This window comes from Zea mays, chromosome 1, assembly GCF_902167145.1.
Source record: "Zea mays cultivar B73 chromosome 1, Zm-B73-REFERENCE-NAM-5.0, whole genome shotgun sequence".
In the NCBI taxonomy this organism is placed as follows: Eukaryota; Viridiplantae; Streptophyta; class Magnoliopsida; order Poales; family Poaceae; genus Zea; species Zea mays.
The window spans coordinates 55,124,852-55,140,712 of NC_050096.1; the positions used below are offsets into that span (position 1 = coordinate 55,124,852).

At 45.5% G+C, this 15,861-nt stretch overlaps 1 pseudogene; it reads left to right on the plus strand.

The window, feature by feature from the left end:
- Positions 1–15,861, plus strand: part of LOC103644634 (uncharacterized) — a 28,984-nt pseudogene that overhangs the window by 12,099 nt on the left and 1,024 nt on the right.

The window sequence follows — 15,861 nt, forward strand, 5'->3', positions numbered from 1 at the left end:
AACTACTTCCTTGGGTTCCAAGTGAAGCAACTCAAGGACGGCACCTTCATCTCCCAAACGAAGTACACACAAGATCTGCTAAAGCGGTTTGGGATGAAGGACGCCAAGCCCGCAAAGACTCCGATGGGGACCGACGGACACACCGACCTCAACAAAGGAGGTAAGTCCGTTGATCAAAAAGCATACCGGTCAATGATAGGTTCTTTGCTTTACTTATGTGCTAGTAGACCGGATATTATGCTTAGCGTATGCATGTGTGCTAGATTTCAATCCGATCCTAAGGAATGTCACTTAGTGGCGGTGAAGCGAATTCTTAGATATTTGATTGCTACGCCTTGCTTCGGGCTCTGGTATCCAAAGGGGTCTACCTTTGACTTAGTTGGATACTCAGATTCCGACTATGCTGGATGTAAGGTCGATAGGAAGAGTACATCAGGGACGTGCCAATTCTTAGGAAGGTCCCTGGTGTCGTGGAACTCTAAGAAACAAACCTCCGTTGCCCTATCCACCGCTGAGGCCGAGTATGTTGCCGCAGGACAGTGTTGCGCGCAACTACTTTGGATGAGGCAAACCCTCCGGGACTTTGGCTACAATCTGAGCAAAGTCCCACTCCTATGTGATAATGAGAGTGCTATCCGCATGGCGGAAAATCCTGTTGAACACAGCCGCACAAAGCACATTGACATCCGGCATCACTTTCTGAGAGACCACCAGCAAAAGGGAGATATCGAAGTGTTTCATGTTAGCACCGAGAACCAGCTAGCTGATATCTTTACCAAGCCTCTAGATGAGAAGACCTTTTGCAGGTTGCGTAGTGAGCTAAATGTCTTAGATTCGCGGAACTTGGATTGAATTGTAGCATACATGTGTTTATTCCTTTGATCATGTTCATTCTGCATTTTGTTGCTTATTGTGGTGCTCAAGTTGTACAAACACTCCCTCGACCTCACAAGTCCGTTGCAAAGTGATGCACATGTTTAGGGGGAGATGTGTTACAACTTGACCCTTTGAGACTAACCATGTGCTTGAGTTTGATGATTTAGTCTCGAAGGAGGATTGAAAGGGAAAAGGTGGACTTGGACCATGAAAGACTTCCACTGCACTCCGATGAGAGGGTAACTTATTCCAAGTTCATCTTTAGACTCTTATTGCCTTTGTATTCTTATTGAAGATTTTGGTGAGGCAATGGGGTTAAAGGGCCACGATTGATCCCGTTTTGGTGCTTGATGCCAAAGGGGGAGAAAATAAAGGCCAAAGTGATAAATGGATCAGCTACCACTTGAGAGATTTTGAAAATAGTAGAATAGAGTTTTTGTTTTGTCAAAAGCTTTTATTGTCTTTTATTGTCTCTATTGTCAAAAGTTGGCTTCTTGTGGGGAGAAGTGTTGATTATGGGAAATAGGGGGAGTTTTTGAAATCTTTGATCGATCTCTTTTGGAATGACTCTCTTTATGCCTCAACGTGTGTGTTTGACATAGAAATAGAGATTTGAGTTTGATTTGCAAAAACAAACCAAGTGGTGGCAAAGGATGATCCATATATGTCTAAATTGAATCAAAACCAATTTGAGTTGTTATTTGAAGTGATTTTGCACTTGTTCTATCTGCTTTATGTTGTGTTGGCATAAATCACCAAAAAGGGGGAGATTGAAAGGGAAATGTGCCCTTGGGCCATTTCTAAGTATTTTGGTGATTGAGTGTCAACACAAGTGCTTAAATGTGAATCAATGCCCATGGATGAACAAAGTGCAAATCTTCAACAAAGGTATGTTTCTAAGTCTTAGTACATTGGTTTTGTGTACTAATATATTTGTCTAAGTGTTAGAAACAGAAAGAAGAAGAGAAGAGAAGACTTGGCTGTGTACAGCCAAGGGGCTGTTTCGGTTTGGGGCACCGGACTGTCCGGTGGTGCACCGGACAGTGTCCGGTGCGCCAGGCTCCCTCGGCCGAAGAGGCCGCTCTCGGGAATTTGCTGACGGCGTACGGCTAAAATTCACCGGACTGTCCGGTGTGCACCGGACTGTCCGGTGAGCCAACGGTCGGCCAGGGCCAACGGTCGGCCGCGCGATCAGCGCGGGACACGTGGCCGAGCCAACGGTCGGAAGGGGGCACCGGACTGTCCGGTGTGCACCGGACATGTCCGGTGCGCCAACGGCTCTCGCTTCTGCAACGGTCGGTTTCGCCATTTAAGGAAAGGAATCGGGCACCGGACACTGTCCGGTGTGCACCGGACTGTCCGGTGCGCCCGACGACAGAAGGCAAAGATGGCCTTCCAGATTTGTTCTCAACGGCTCCTAGCTGCCTTGGGGCTATAAAAAGGACCCCTAGGCGCATGGAGGAGATAACTAAGCAACTCTTGAGCATTCTTGATCATCCACACTAAGTCTTTGCGCATCCGTTTGAGATTCTAAGTGATTCGAGCTCCGTTCTTGTGAGAAACTGTGAGATAGTCTTTGAGCTCGATTCTTGGCCGTGTGTGTGCGCATTTCGCTGTGGATTTGTGTGTGTTGCTTCCCTTCCTTACTCCGTGTTTCTTTGTGAATCTTAAGTGTAAGGGCGAGAGACTCCAATTTGTGGAGATTCCTCGCGAGTGGGATAAAGATAAGCAAGGCAAAACACCGTGGTATTCAAGTGGGTCTTTGGACCGCTTGAGAGGGGTTGATTGCAACCCTCGTCCGTTGGGACGCCACAACGTGGAGTAGGCAAGTTTTGTACTTGGCCGAACCACGGGATAAATCACTGTGTCTCCTCTGTGTTGAATTCTCTGTGATAGTCGTATTGTGCAAGATCTCCTCTTTAGCCACTTGGCAATTATTGTGCTAACCCTTAACAAGTTTTTGTGGCTATAAGTTAAGTTTTTACAGGATCACCTATTCACCCCCCCTCTAGGTGCTCTCACCCCCCCTCTCTCTGGCGTGCGGGCCCGCGCCGCAGCGCCGTTTCCCCGCCGTCGCCCCGCGTGGCTGGGCCAGGTGGGCCGAAAGCGCGCCCGCCCGCTCGCGCTGGCGCCTTTTGGGCCAAAATCTCCCCCCCGGCCCAGTTGGCTGGAGAATTCTTTCTCTTTTCCTTTTCCCTTTTCTTTTTCCTATTTTCACATATATATTTAGATGCTAATATTTTATGCACCAAAAATTGTCTAAATAAATTATTAGGGCACAAAAATAATAAAGTATAAAAATTTGCACACCCCACAAAGGTCACTATGTTTGATGTATTGTTATTATCTGTGTTTAATTAGCGGAAGAGAGATCCGATCCTCCGGAACTCTTAGATCCAGAAGAAGGGCAAGAACCCGACCCCTCCGAGATTAACCTCTTGTGCCAAGAAAGCTTCGACGAAGGCAAGTCCATCTTTCCCTAGATGCATTATTTACCTATTTCTCTCTACCACTGCCTAAGCCTGGATTATGGGATAGGAATCGAATCGCATGGTGAGCATGAGAGAGCCCGCATTAACTATTACTTTGATTAAAAGATATGGGGCAAGTGAAAAGGGTACAAGTGGAATGTTTTCCAAAAGTGTGCGATGAAGGGTACTCACCCTCATCACCTGGTGAGTAGGATGATCAGGGACTCCCTGGTTTAGGGGAGGGCCTAAGGTGTTGGCTCAGCTGGTTTAGGCGTGAGCAGAAGGATCGTCCTCTCGTATAAGGACCGGTTTGTCATCTTTCATTACCTGAACTCTCAAAAAGTACAACCACTCGAGGCTGTGTGGGCAACCACTCGATCTAAACTCGTACGGTCCAACCCCAGGGTTATGAAGGCTGGGGTAGCACCGGGAGGATAAGGAGGGGGAATGTTTTGTCCGGTTTGGACATGGCGGTGGCCTGACTCCTTCCGGTATAACCGTTAAGGTTCGGACGTACAAGGAAGGAAAGAGTTTCGGATTCGGGTCTCATTGGCCATGGGATCGCAGAGCCGGACTAGTGGGTAAAGTGTACCCCTCTGCGCAGAGTCTAAACCTAGGACGAGTCTGGTATGGTATGACAATTAGTGTTTCTACTACAACCGGGAACAGGGAAATGTGTGTGTATGCCTGAAAAGAAAGTGGTACCACGGGAGCGGGAAGCTCAGTGGTGGTCAAGCAAGTGTTACTCCTATTGTCTTGGGAAAACCATAAACAACGAATACTGCCTTTCTCTGAAAAAAGTATGAGTGACTTCAACTCCACCATATAAAGCATGTACTATATAGGTCACTTTCTCTTTATGGGAGCCGGGTGGGCTTGCGGAATACCTAGTGTATTCACCCAGATTTATTTATGTTTTTCAGCAGCTGAAGACTTCTTTTCTGCTATGCTTGATTGATGGGGTTGTGTCTTCACCCAGTTCTGCCTGTGGCCTGGGCTATTTTATCTTTCACTGCGCTTTATGTTTTTCGGCTCACTTTCGAGCTTGTATTCCCGGTATTGTAATAACATTATTCAGACTTTGTAACTATTTGAAGTAATGAATGTGGTTACTAGCCTCCTGGGACTAGTAATTGTATCACATTTGAGTCCCAAAGGATCGGGACGCTTTAGGTTTCCTGGCGAAGTATTGAGCCGTAGGTCCTGGACGAAGCCCTTTGATCATGGCCTCAATGACGATTTCATTGGGCACTGTGGGCGCTTGTGCTCTTAGACGCAAGAACCTTCGAACATACGCCTGTAGGTATTCTTCGTGGTCTTGCGTGCACTGGAACAAAGTTTGAGCAGTAACCGACTCCGTCTGAAACCCTTGGAAACTGGTGATCAGCATGTCCTTCAGCTTCTACCATGATGTGATTGTTCCTGGCCGAAGAGAGAAGTATCAGGTTTGCGCAACATTCTTGACTGCCATGACGAAGGATTTCGCCATGACTGCGGTATTGCCCCCATATGAAGATATGGTTGCTTCGTAGCTCATCAGAAACTGCTTCGGATCTGAGTGCCCATCATACATGGGGAGCTGGGGTGGCTTGTATGATGGGGGCCATGGGGTAGCCTGCAGTTCTGCTGACAGAGGAGAAGCATCATCAAAAGCAAAATTTTCATGATGGAAATCATCATACCACTCATCATCATCGTAGGAATTGTCCTGACGAAGCTCTCTGCGTTGAGGTCTTCGGTCCTGGTCATCTTGAGTGAGATGACGCATTTCCTCAACAGCCTCATCAATCTTCTTCTGTACATCGGAGAGACGAAGCATCTTCTCCTTCTTTCTCTGGACCTGTTGATGGATGGCTTCAAGGTCCCTTATTTCTTGGTCCAGCTCCTCCTCCTGAGGCGTTGGACTTGTAGCCTTCCTTTTTTGGCTTCTAGCTTCACGCAGTGTTTCTTGGTTGAGGTCCAGTGGCTGCAATGCAGCCCCCAGCGCTGAAGCTTTTTTCGGCGTCATGACGAAGGTCACAGCTTGCCGAAGGTGATCGAATGAGTTCACCGAAGGTGGGCGTCAATGTTGGGGACTTGTTCTTAAATGCTATGAGTTAAGAACAAGGCAACACAAAATGTTAATGGTTAAAGACCTTCGTCTTTCGAAGCATTATCTCTCTAAGGATATAATGATCTTCAGACGAAGGTTATGAAGGACATACCTTCATCATTTCAGCATATAATGATGAAAATAAAGAAGCATATGAAACATGGAAAATAATATAAGCACTTATATTGAATTGTCAGATTATTTATATTCTCATTATCTTATCATGTACAAACATTAATAATAATGAATTATATTTGTACCTTCGGCTTGACAGAAGGTATGAGTCCAAGGGTGGCGTGCGAGTGAATACAAGTCAGCGTGAACGGTATGATGTTACTGTTCATCTATTTATAGGCACAGGACGCATCTTGTGTAAAATTACATCAATGCCCTTGATATTTATTATTGACTTAAGGACAATCTATCGAGGACTAGATAGCCGTTTCCTCTTTAAGTTGGTTTCATTTTCCACCGCTGAGTCGAAGCTTCTCCACGCGTAGCTTTGGAACTGGTTCATCCTTCTCCCAGACCACACTTTTCATATCGTGTACAGCTTCATTATGAGGCTGAAGGTCCCTGTGAATGTATTATACTTGGAAAACATGTTAGTTATGTTTTAGAGAACCTTCGGAAGATGAAGCCCCCCAACAATCGATACGGATTAAAAATAAATGAACAGATCGAAACTCAGCAACGTTCGGTCGCTGACATGTAGGGGCGTGGGGCTAGACCACAACCACACGTCAGACGTCCCAGAACGTAACGGGATCCACCAGTAGTGGAGGGTAGCATTAGCGGTGACCGTGATGAGGCCGTCTCATCACTTTATCAGTACTAGTGTTGTGTCCTTGCGTTGCCACGACACGAGGTAGCGTGTGGAACGGCAACTAGGCTATAAATATAATTTTTGATTATTTATAAACACTACGATATGTGTAGTCTGATGGTTAGCCCTAAATTTTTAGAGTATAGAGTGCGGGTTCGAGTGCTTGTTCTGCACTATTTTTTGCGGACGCTGGACATAGATAGGATGAAACCCTGGTAGCACCAATGCCTACATTAGGTTCTTAATAGATAACTAGTTAGTTGCCCGTGCGTTACGACGGTACACGAACACCGCTGATAAAAATATGAGTTACATGCTTACAACTTCAGACATGTGATAGCCAAACCTGAATCAACCAAAAGCATGTATGAACAAATGCAAAGAACCATCTTGATAGCGAACTTACAAACACAAAAAAAAAATCAACCAAAGGCATGTCTTACTGCTGCTTTATAAGCTTTCTCAAATTACAGTCTTGCTACCAAAATAAGAACCATACACTGTATACAACAAGAAACTCTAGTAAATGGCAGAGTAGTAGTAGTCAAAACTGACCGATTGCGCTGATTCAAACACTACTCTAGATACTGATAGTCGCCTAGAGGGGGGTGAATAGGGCGAAACTGAAATTTACAAATATAAACACAACTACAAGCCGGGGTTAGCGTTAGTAATAAGAAACGAATCCGCAAGAGAGGGCGCAAAACAAATCCCAAGCGAATAAGCAAGTGAGACACGGAGATTTGTTTTACCGAGGTTCGGTTCTTGCAAACCTACTCCCCGTTGAGGAGGCCACAAAGGCCGGGTCTCTTTCAACCCTTCCCTCTCTCAAACGATCCACGGATCGAGTGAGCTTTCTCTTCTCAATCACTTGGAACACAAAGTTCCCACAAGGACCACCACAAGATTGGTGTCTCTTGCCTCAATTACAAGTGAGTTTGGTTGCAAAAGAAGGATCAAGAAAGAAGAAAGCAATCCAAGCGCAAGAGCTCGAAAGAACACAAGCAAATCACTCTCTCTAGTCACTATGGCGTTGTGTGGGATTTGGAGAGGATTTGATCTCTTTGGTGTGTCTAGAATTGAATGCTAGAGCTCTTGTAGTAGTTGAGAAGTGGAAAACTTGGATGCCATGAATGGTGGGGTGATTGGGGTATTTATAGCCCCAACCACCAAAAGTGGCCGTTGGGAGGCTGTCTGCTCGATGGCGCACCGGACAGTCCGGTGCACACCGGACAGTCCGGTGCACACCGGACAGTCCGGTGCCCCCTGCCACGTCATCACTGCCGTTGGATTCTGACCGTTGGAGCTTCTGACTTGTGGGCCCGCCTGGGTGTCCGGTGCACACCGGACAGGTACTGTTTGCTGTCCGGTGTGCCAGCATGGGCGATTCTGACTCCTGCGCGCGCTACGCGCGCATTTATTGCTCTGCAGGTAGCCGTTGGCGCGGAGTTAGCCGTTGCTCCGGAGTCGCACCGGACAGTCCGGTGCACACCGGACAGTCCGGTGAATTATAGCGGACGAGCCGTTGGAGTTTCCCGAAGCTGGCGAGTTCCTGAGGCCGACCTCCCTTGGCGCACCGGACACTGTCCGGTGGCGCACCGGACAGTCCGGTGCGCCAGACCAGGGGTGCCTTCGGTTGCCCCTTTGCTCCTTTGTTGAATCCAAAACTTGGTCTTTTTATTGGCTGAGTGTGAACCTTTTACACCTGTATAATCTATACACTTGGGCAAACTAGTTAGTCCAAAGATTTTTGTTGGGCAATTCAACCACCAAAATTATTTAGGAACTAGGTGTAAGCCTAATTCCCTTTCAATCTCCCCCTTTTTGGTGATTGATGCCAACACAAACCAAAGCAAATATAGAAGTGCATAATTGAACTAGTTTGCATAATGTAAGTGTAAAGGTTGCTTGGAATTGAGCCAATATAACTACTTACAAGATATGCATGGAATGTTTCCTTCTTATATAACATTTTGGACCACGCTTGCACCACATGTTTTGTTTTTGCAAACTCTTTTGTAAATCCTTTTCAAAGTTCTTTTGCAAATAGTCAAAGGTAAATGAATAAGATTTTGCAAGGCATTTTCAAGATTTTGAAATTTTCTCCCCTATTTCAAATGCTTTTCCTTTGACTAAACAAAAAAACTCCCCCTAAATGAGATGCTCCTCTTATTGTTCAAGAGGGTTTTGATATACCATTTTTGAAATACTACTTTCTTCCCCTTTTGAACACAATAGGATACCAATTGATAAATACATTTGGAAAGCACTAAGTTTTTTTTTTGAAATTGGTGGTGGTGCGGTCCTTTTGCTTTGGGCTCATACTCTCTCCCCCTTTGGCATGAATCGCCAAAAACGGAATCATTAGAGCCCTTGAAGTGCTATCTTCCCCTTTGGTCATAAATAAATGAGTTAAGATTATACCAAAGATGAAGTCCGGTCCTCTTGCTTGGGGTTTTTTTACTCTCCCCCCCAAAGACAAGGTCCTTTTCTTGGAGTGATGGCGAAGGATGAGTTACGGAGTGGAAGCCTTTGTCTTTCGCCGAAGACTCCAATTCCCTTTCAATATACCTATGACTTGGTTTGAAATAGACTTGAAGACACATTAGTCATAGCATATATGATCAAAAGTATGAATGAGCTATGTGTGCAATCTAGCAAAAGAAGTTGCGAGAATCAAGAATATTGAGCTCATGCCTAAGTTTGGTAAAGGTTTGTTCATCAAGAGGCTTGGTAAAGATATCGGCTAATTGATCTTTAGTGTTAATGTAAGAAATCTCGATATCTCCCTTTTGTTGGTGATCCCTAAGAAAATGATACCGAATGGCTATGTGCTTAGTGCGGCTATGCTCGACGGGATTGTCGGCCATTTTGATTGCACTCTCATTGTCACATAGCAAAGGGACTTTGGTTAATTTGTAACCATAGTCCCGCAGGGTTTGCCTCATCCAAAGCAATTGCGCGCAACAATGGCCTGCGGCAATGTACTCGGCTTCGGCGGTGGAAAGAGCGACCGAATTTTGTTTCTTTGAAGCCCAAGACACCAAGGATCTTCCCAAGAACTGGCAAGTCCCTGATGTGCTCTTCCTATTAATTTTGCACCCCGCCCAATCGGCATCCGAATAGCCAATCAAATCAAATGTGGATCCCCGAGGGTACCAAAGCCCAAACTTAGGTGTATAAGCCAAATATCTCAAGATTCGTTTTATGGCCGTAAGGTGGGATTCCTTAGGGTCGGATTGGAATCTTGCACACATGCATACGGAAAGCATAATGTCCGGTCGAGATGCACATAAATAAAGCAATGAACCAATCATCGACCGGTATACCTTTTGATCCACGGACTTACCTCCCGTGTCGAGGTCGAGATGCCCATTGGTTCCCATGGGTGTCTTGATGGGCTTGGCATCCTTCATCCCAAACTTGCTTAGAATATCTTGAGTATACTTCGTTTGGCTAAGGAAGGTGCCCTCTTGGAGTTGCTTCACTTGAAATCCTAAGAAATACTTCAACTCCCCCATCATAGACATCTCGAATTTCTTTGTCATGATCCTACTAAATTCTTCACATGTAGATTCGTTAGTAGACCCAAATATAATATCATCAACATAAATTTGGCATACGAACAAGTCATTGTCAAGAGTTTTAGTGAACAAAGTAGGATCGGCTTTGCCGACTTTGAAGCCATTAGCAATAAGGAAATCTCTTAGGCATTCATACCATGCTCTTGGGGCTTGCTTGAGCCCATAAAGCGCCTTAGAGAGCCTATAGACATGGTTAGGGTACTCACTGTCTTCAAAGCCGGGAGGTTGCTCAACATAGACCTCTTCCTTGATTGGTCCGTTGAGGAAGGCACTTTTCACGTCCATTTGATAAAGCTTAAAGCCATGGTAAGTAGCATAGGCTAATAATATGCGAATGGACTCAAGCCTAGCTACGGGTGCATAGGTTTCACCGAAATCCAAACCTTCAACTTGGGAGTATCCCTTGGCCACAAGTCGTGCTTTGTTCCTTGTCACCACACCATGCTCATCTTGCTTGTTGCGGAAGACCCATTTGGTTCCTACAACATTTTGGTTAGGACGTGGAACTAAATGCCACACCTCATCCTAGTGAAGTTGTTGAGCTCCTCTTGCATCGCCACCACCCAATCCGAATCTTGAAGTGCTTCCTCCACCCTGTGTGGCTCAATAGAGGAAACGAAAGAGTAATGCTCACAGAAATGTGCAACCCGAGATCGAGTAGTTACCCCCTTATGAATGTCGCCGAGGATGGTGTCGACGGGGTGATCTCTTTGTATTGCTTGGTGGACTCTTGGGTGTGGCGGCCTTGGTTCTTCCTCATCCTCCTTTTCTTGATCAATTGCATCTCCCCCTTGATCATTGCCATCATCTTGAGGTGGCTCATCTTCTTGATTTTGCCCTTCATCAACTTGAGCTTCATCCTCATTTTGAGTTGGTGGAGATGCTTGCATGGAGGAGGACGGTTGATCTTGTGCATTTGGAGGCTCTTCGGATTCCCTAGGACACACATCCCCAATGGACATGTTCCTTAGCGCTATGCATGGAGCCTGTTCTTCACCTATCTCATCAAGATCAACTTGCTCTACTTGAGAGCCGTTAGTTTCATCAAACACAACGTCACATGAGACTTCAACTAGTCCAGTGGACTTGTTAAAGACTCTATATGCCCTTGTGTTTGAGTCATAACCAAGTAAAAAGCCTTCTACAGTTTTAGGAGCAAATTTAGATTTTCTACCTCTTTTAACAAGAATAAAGCATTTGCTACCAAAAACTCTAAAGTATGAAATGTTGGGCTTTTTACCGGTTAGGAGTTCATAGGATGTCTTCTTGAGGATTCGGTGAAGATATAACCGATTGATGGCGTAGCAGGCGGTGTTGACCGCTTCGGCCCAAAACCGGTCCGGTGTCTTGTACTCATCAAGCATGGTTCTTGCCATGTCCAAAAGAGTTCGATTCTTCCTCTCCACTACACCATTTTGTTGAGGCGTGTAGGGAGAGGAGAACTCATGCTTGATGCCCTCCTCCTCAAGGAAGCCTTCAATCTGAGAGTTCTTGAACTCCGTCCCGTTGTCGCTTCTTATTTTCTTGATCCTTAAGCCGAACTCATTTTGAGCCCGTCTCAAGAACCCCTTTAAAGTCTCTTGGGTTTGAGATTTTTCCTGTAAAAAGAATACCCAAGTGAAGCGAGAATAATCATCCACAATAACAAGACAATACTTACTCCCGCCGATGCTTATGTAAGCAATCGGGCCGAATAGATCCATGTGGAGTAGCTCAAGCGGCCTGTCGGTCGTCATGATGTTCTTGTGTGGATGATGGACTCCAACTTGCTTCCCCGCCTGGCATGCGCTACAAATCATGTCTTTCTCAAAATGAACATTTGTTAATCCTAAAATGTGCTCTCCCTTTAGAAGCTTATGAAGATTCTTCATCCCAACATGGGCTAGTCGGCGGTGCCAGAGCCAACCCATGTTAGTCTTAGCAATTAAGCAAGTGTCGAGTTCAGCTCTATCAAAATCTACCAAGTATAGCTGACCCTCTAACACTCCCTTAAATGCTATTGAATCATCACTTCTTCTAACGACAGTGACACCTACATCAGTAAAAAGACAGTTGTAGCCCATTTGACATAATTGAGAAACAGAAAGCAAGTTGTAATCTAAAGAATCTACAAGAAAAACATTGGAAATGGAATGGTCAGGAGATATAGCAATTTTACCCAATCCTTTGACCAACCCTTGATTTCTATCCCCGAATGTGATAGCTCGTTGGGGATCTTGGTTTTTCTCATATGAGGAGAACATCTTCTTCTCCCCTGTCATGTGGTTTGTGCACCCGCTGTCGAGTATCCAACTTGAGCCCCCGGATGCATAAACCTACAAAACAAATTTAGTTCTTGACTTTAGGTACCCAAACTGTTTTGGGTCCTTTGGCATTAGAAACAAGAACTTTGGGTACCCAAACACAAGTCTTTGATCCCTTGTGTTTGCCCCCAACAAACTTGGCAACGACCTTGCCAGATTTGTTAGTCAAAACATAGGATGCATCAAAAGTCTTAAATGAAATGCTATGTTCATTTGATGCATTAGGAATTTTCTTCTTAGGCAACTTAGCACGGGTTGGTTGCCTAGAACTAGATGTCTCACCCTTATACATAAAAGCATGATTAGGGCCAGAGTGAGACTTCTTAGAATGAATTTTCCTTATTTTGCTCTCGGGATAACCGGCAGGGTACAAAATGTAGCCCTCGTTATCCTGAGGCATGGGAGCCTTGCCTTTAACAAAGTTAGATAAGTTCTTAGGAGGGGCATTAAGTTTGGCATTGTCTCCCCGTTGGAAGCCAATGCCATCCTTGATGCCAGGGCGTCTCCCATTATATAGCATACTTCTAGCAAATTTAAATTTTTCATTTTCTAAGTTATGCTCGGCAATTTTAGCATCTAATTTAGCTATATGATCATTTTGTTGTTTAATTAAAGCCATATGATCATGAATAGCATTAACATCAACATCTCTACATCTAGTACAAATAGATACATGCTCAACAATAGATGTAGAGGGTTTGCAAGAATTAAGTTCAACAATCTTAGCATGAAGAATATCATTTTTATCTCTAAGATTGGAAATGGTAGCATTGCAAACATCTAGTTCTTTAGCCTTAGCAATTAAATTCTCATTTTCTATTCTAAGACTAGCAAGAGAAATGTTTAATTCTTCAATCCTAGCAAGCAAATCATTATTATCTCTAGGATTGGGAATTGAAACATTACAAACATGAGAATCAACCTTAGCATTTAAAATAGCATTTTCATTCCTAAGGTTGTCAATCAACTCACGGCAAGTGCTTAGCTCACTAGATAATTTTTCACATTTTTCTACTTCTAGAGCATAAGCCTTTTTAACCTTAACATGTTTTTTGTTTTCTTTAATTAGACAATCCTCTTGGGAATCCAAAAGGTCATCCTTTTCATGAATAGCACTAACCAATTCATTTAATTTTTCCTTTTGAGCTATGTTAAGGTTGGCAAAAAGGGAACGCAAATTATCTTCCTCATCACTAGCATTATCATCACTAGAAGATTCATATTTAGTGGATGAGTTGGATTTAACCTTCTTCCGTTTGCCGTCCTTTGCCATGAGGCACTTGTGGCCGACGTTGGGGAAGAGGAGTCCCTTGGTGACGGCGATGTTGGCGGCGTCCTCGTCGTCGGAGGAGTCGCTTGAGCTTTCGTCGGAGTCCCACTCGCGACAAACATGGGCATCGCCGCCCTTCTTCTTGTAGTACCTCTTCTTCTCCTTTCTTCTCCCCTTCTTGTCGTCGCCTCGGTCACTGTCACTAGATATAGGACATTTAGCAATAAAATGACCGGGCTTACCACACTTGTAGCAAACCTTCTTGGAGCGGGACTTGTAATCCTTTCCCCTCCTTTGCTTGAGGATTTGGCAGAAGCTCTTGATGACGAGCGCCATTTCCTCATTGTCGAGCTTGGAGGCGTCTATGGGTTGTCGACTTGGTGTAGACTCCTCCTTCTTCTCCTCCGTTGCCTTGAATGCAACGGGTTGAGCTTCGGATGTGGTGGCATCATCAAGCTCGTTGATCTTCCTCGAGCCTTCGATCATGCACTCAAAACTTACAAAATTCCCGATAACTTCCTCGGGGGTCATTTTAGTATATCTAGGATTACCACAAATTAATTGAACTTGAGTAGGGTTAAGGAAAATAAGTGATCTTAGAATAACCTTAACCACCTCGTGGTCATCCCACTTTACGCTCCCGAGGTTGCGCGCTTGGTTCACCAAGGTCTTGAGCCGATTGTACATGTGTTGTGGCTCCTCCCCTTTGCGAAGCCGGAACCGACCGAGCTCCCCCTCAATCGTTTCCCGCTTGGTGATCTTGGTGAGCTCATCACCTTCATGCGCGGTCTTGAGTAAATCCCAAATCTCTTTTGCGTTCTTCAACCCTTGAACTTTGTTATACTCCTCTCTACTTAAAGAGGCTAGGAGTATTGTTGTTGCTTGAGAGTTGAAGTGCTCGATTTGGGCCACCTCATCCTCATCATAGTTCTCATCCCCTACGGATGGTACCTGCGCGCCAAACTCAACAACATCCCATATGCTTTTGTGGAGCGAGGTTAGATGAAATCGCATTAAATCGCTCCACCTAGCGTAATCTTCACCATCAAAAGTTGGTGGTTTGCCTAATGGGACGGAAAGTAAAGGTGTATGTTTGGAAATGCGAGGGTAGCGTAGGGGGATCTTACTATACTTCTTGCGCTCTTGACGCTTAGAAGTGACGGAGGGCGCATCGGAGTCGGAGGTCGATGTTGATGAAGTGTCGGTCTCGTAGTAGACCACCTTCCTCATCCTTTTGTGCTTGTCCCCTTTCCGATGCGGTTTGTGAGAAGAAGATTTTTCCTTCTTCTCTTTGTGGTGAGAAGAGGAAGACTTTTTCTCCTTCCGTTTGGAGGAGTCCTTCTTCTTCTCCTTCCTCTTGGTGCGGGATTCTTCTGATGAAGTGCTCCCGTGGCTTGTAGTGGGCTTTTCGCCGGTCTCCATCTCCTTCTTGGCGTGATCTCCCGACATCACTTCGAGCGGTTAGGCTCTAATGAAGCACCGGGCTTTGATACCAATTGATAGTCGCCTAGAGGGGGGTGAATAGGGCGAAACTGAAATTTACAAATATAAACACAACTACAAGCCGGGGTTAGCGTTAGTAATAAGAAACGAATCCGCAAGAGAGGGCGCAAAACAAATCCCAAGCGAATAAGCAAGTGAGACACGGAGATTTGTTTTACCGAGGTTCGGTTCTTGCAAACCTACTCCCCGTTGAGGAGGCCACAAAGGCCGGGTCTCTTTCAACCCTTCCCTCTCTCAAACGATCCACGGATCGAGTGAGCTTTCTCTTCTCAATCACTTGGAACACAAAGTTCCCACAAGGACCACCACAGGATTGGTGTCTCTTGCCTCAATTACAAGTGAGTTTGGTTGCAAAAGAAGGATCAAGAAAGAAGAAAGCAATCCAAGCGCAAGAGCTCGAAAGAACACAAGCAAATCACTCTCTCTAGTCACTATGGCGTTGTGTGGGATTTGGAGAGGATTTGATCTCTTTGGTGTGTCTAGAATTGAATGCTAGAGCTCTTGTAGTAGTTGAGAAGTGGAAAACTTGGATGCCATGAATGGTGGGGTGATTGGGGTATTTATAGCCCCAACCACCAAAAGTGGCCGTTGGGAGGCTGTCTGCTCGATGGCGCACCGGACAGTCCGGTGCACACCGGACAGTCCGGTGCCCCCTGCCACGTCATCACTGTCGTTGGATTCTGACCGTTGGAGCTTCTGACTTGTGGGCCCGCCTGGGTGTCCGGTGTGCCAGCATGGGCGATTCTGACTCCTGCGCGCGCATTTATTGCTCTGCAGGTAGCCGTTGGCGCGGAGTTAGCCGTTGCTCCGGAGTCGCACCGGACAGTCCGGTGCACACCGGACAGTCCGGTGAATTATAGCGGACAAGCCGTTGGAGTTTCCCGAAGCTGGCGAGTTCCTGAGGCCGACCTCCCTTGGCGCACCGGACACTGTCCG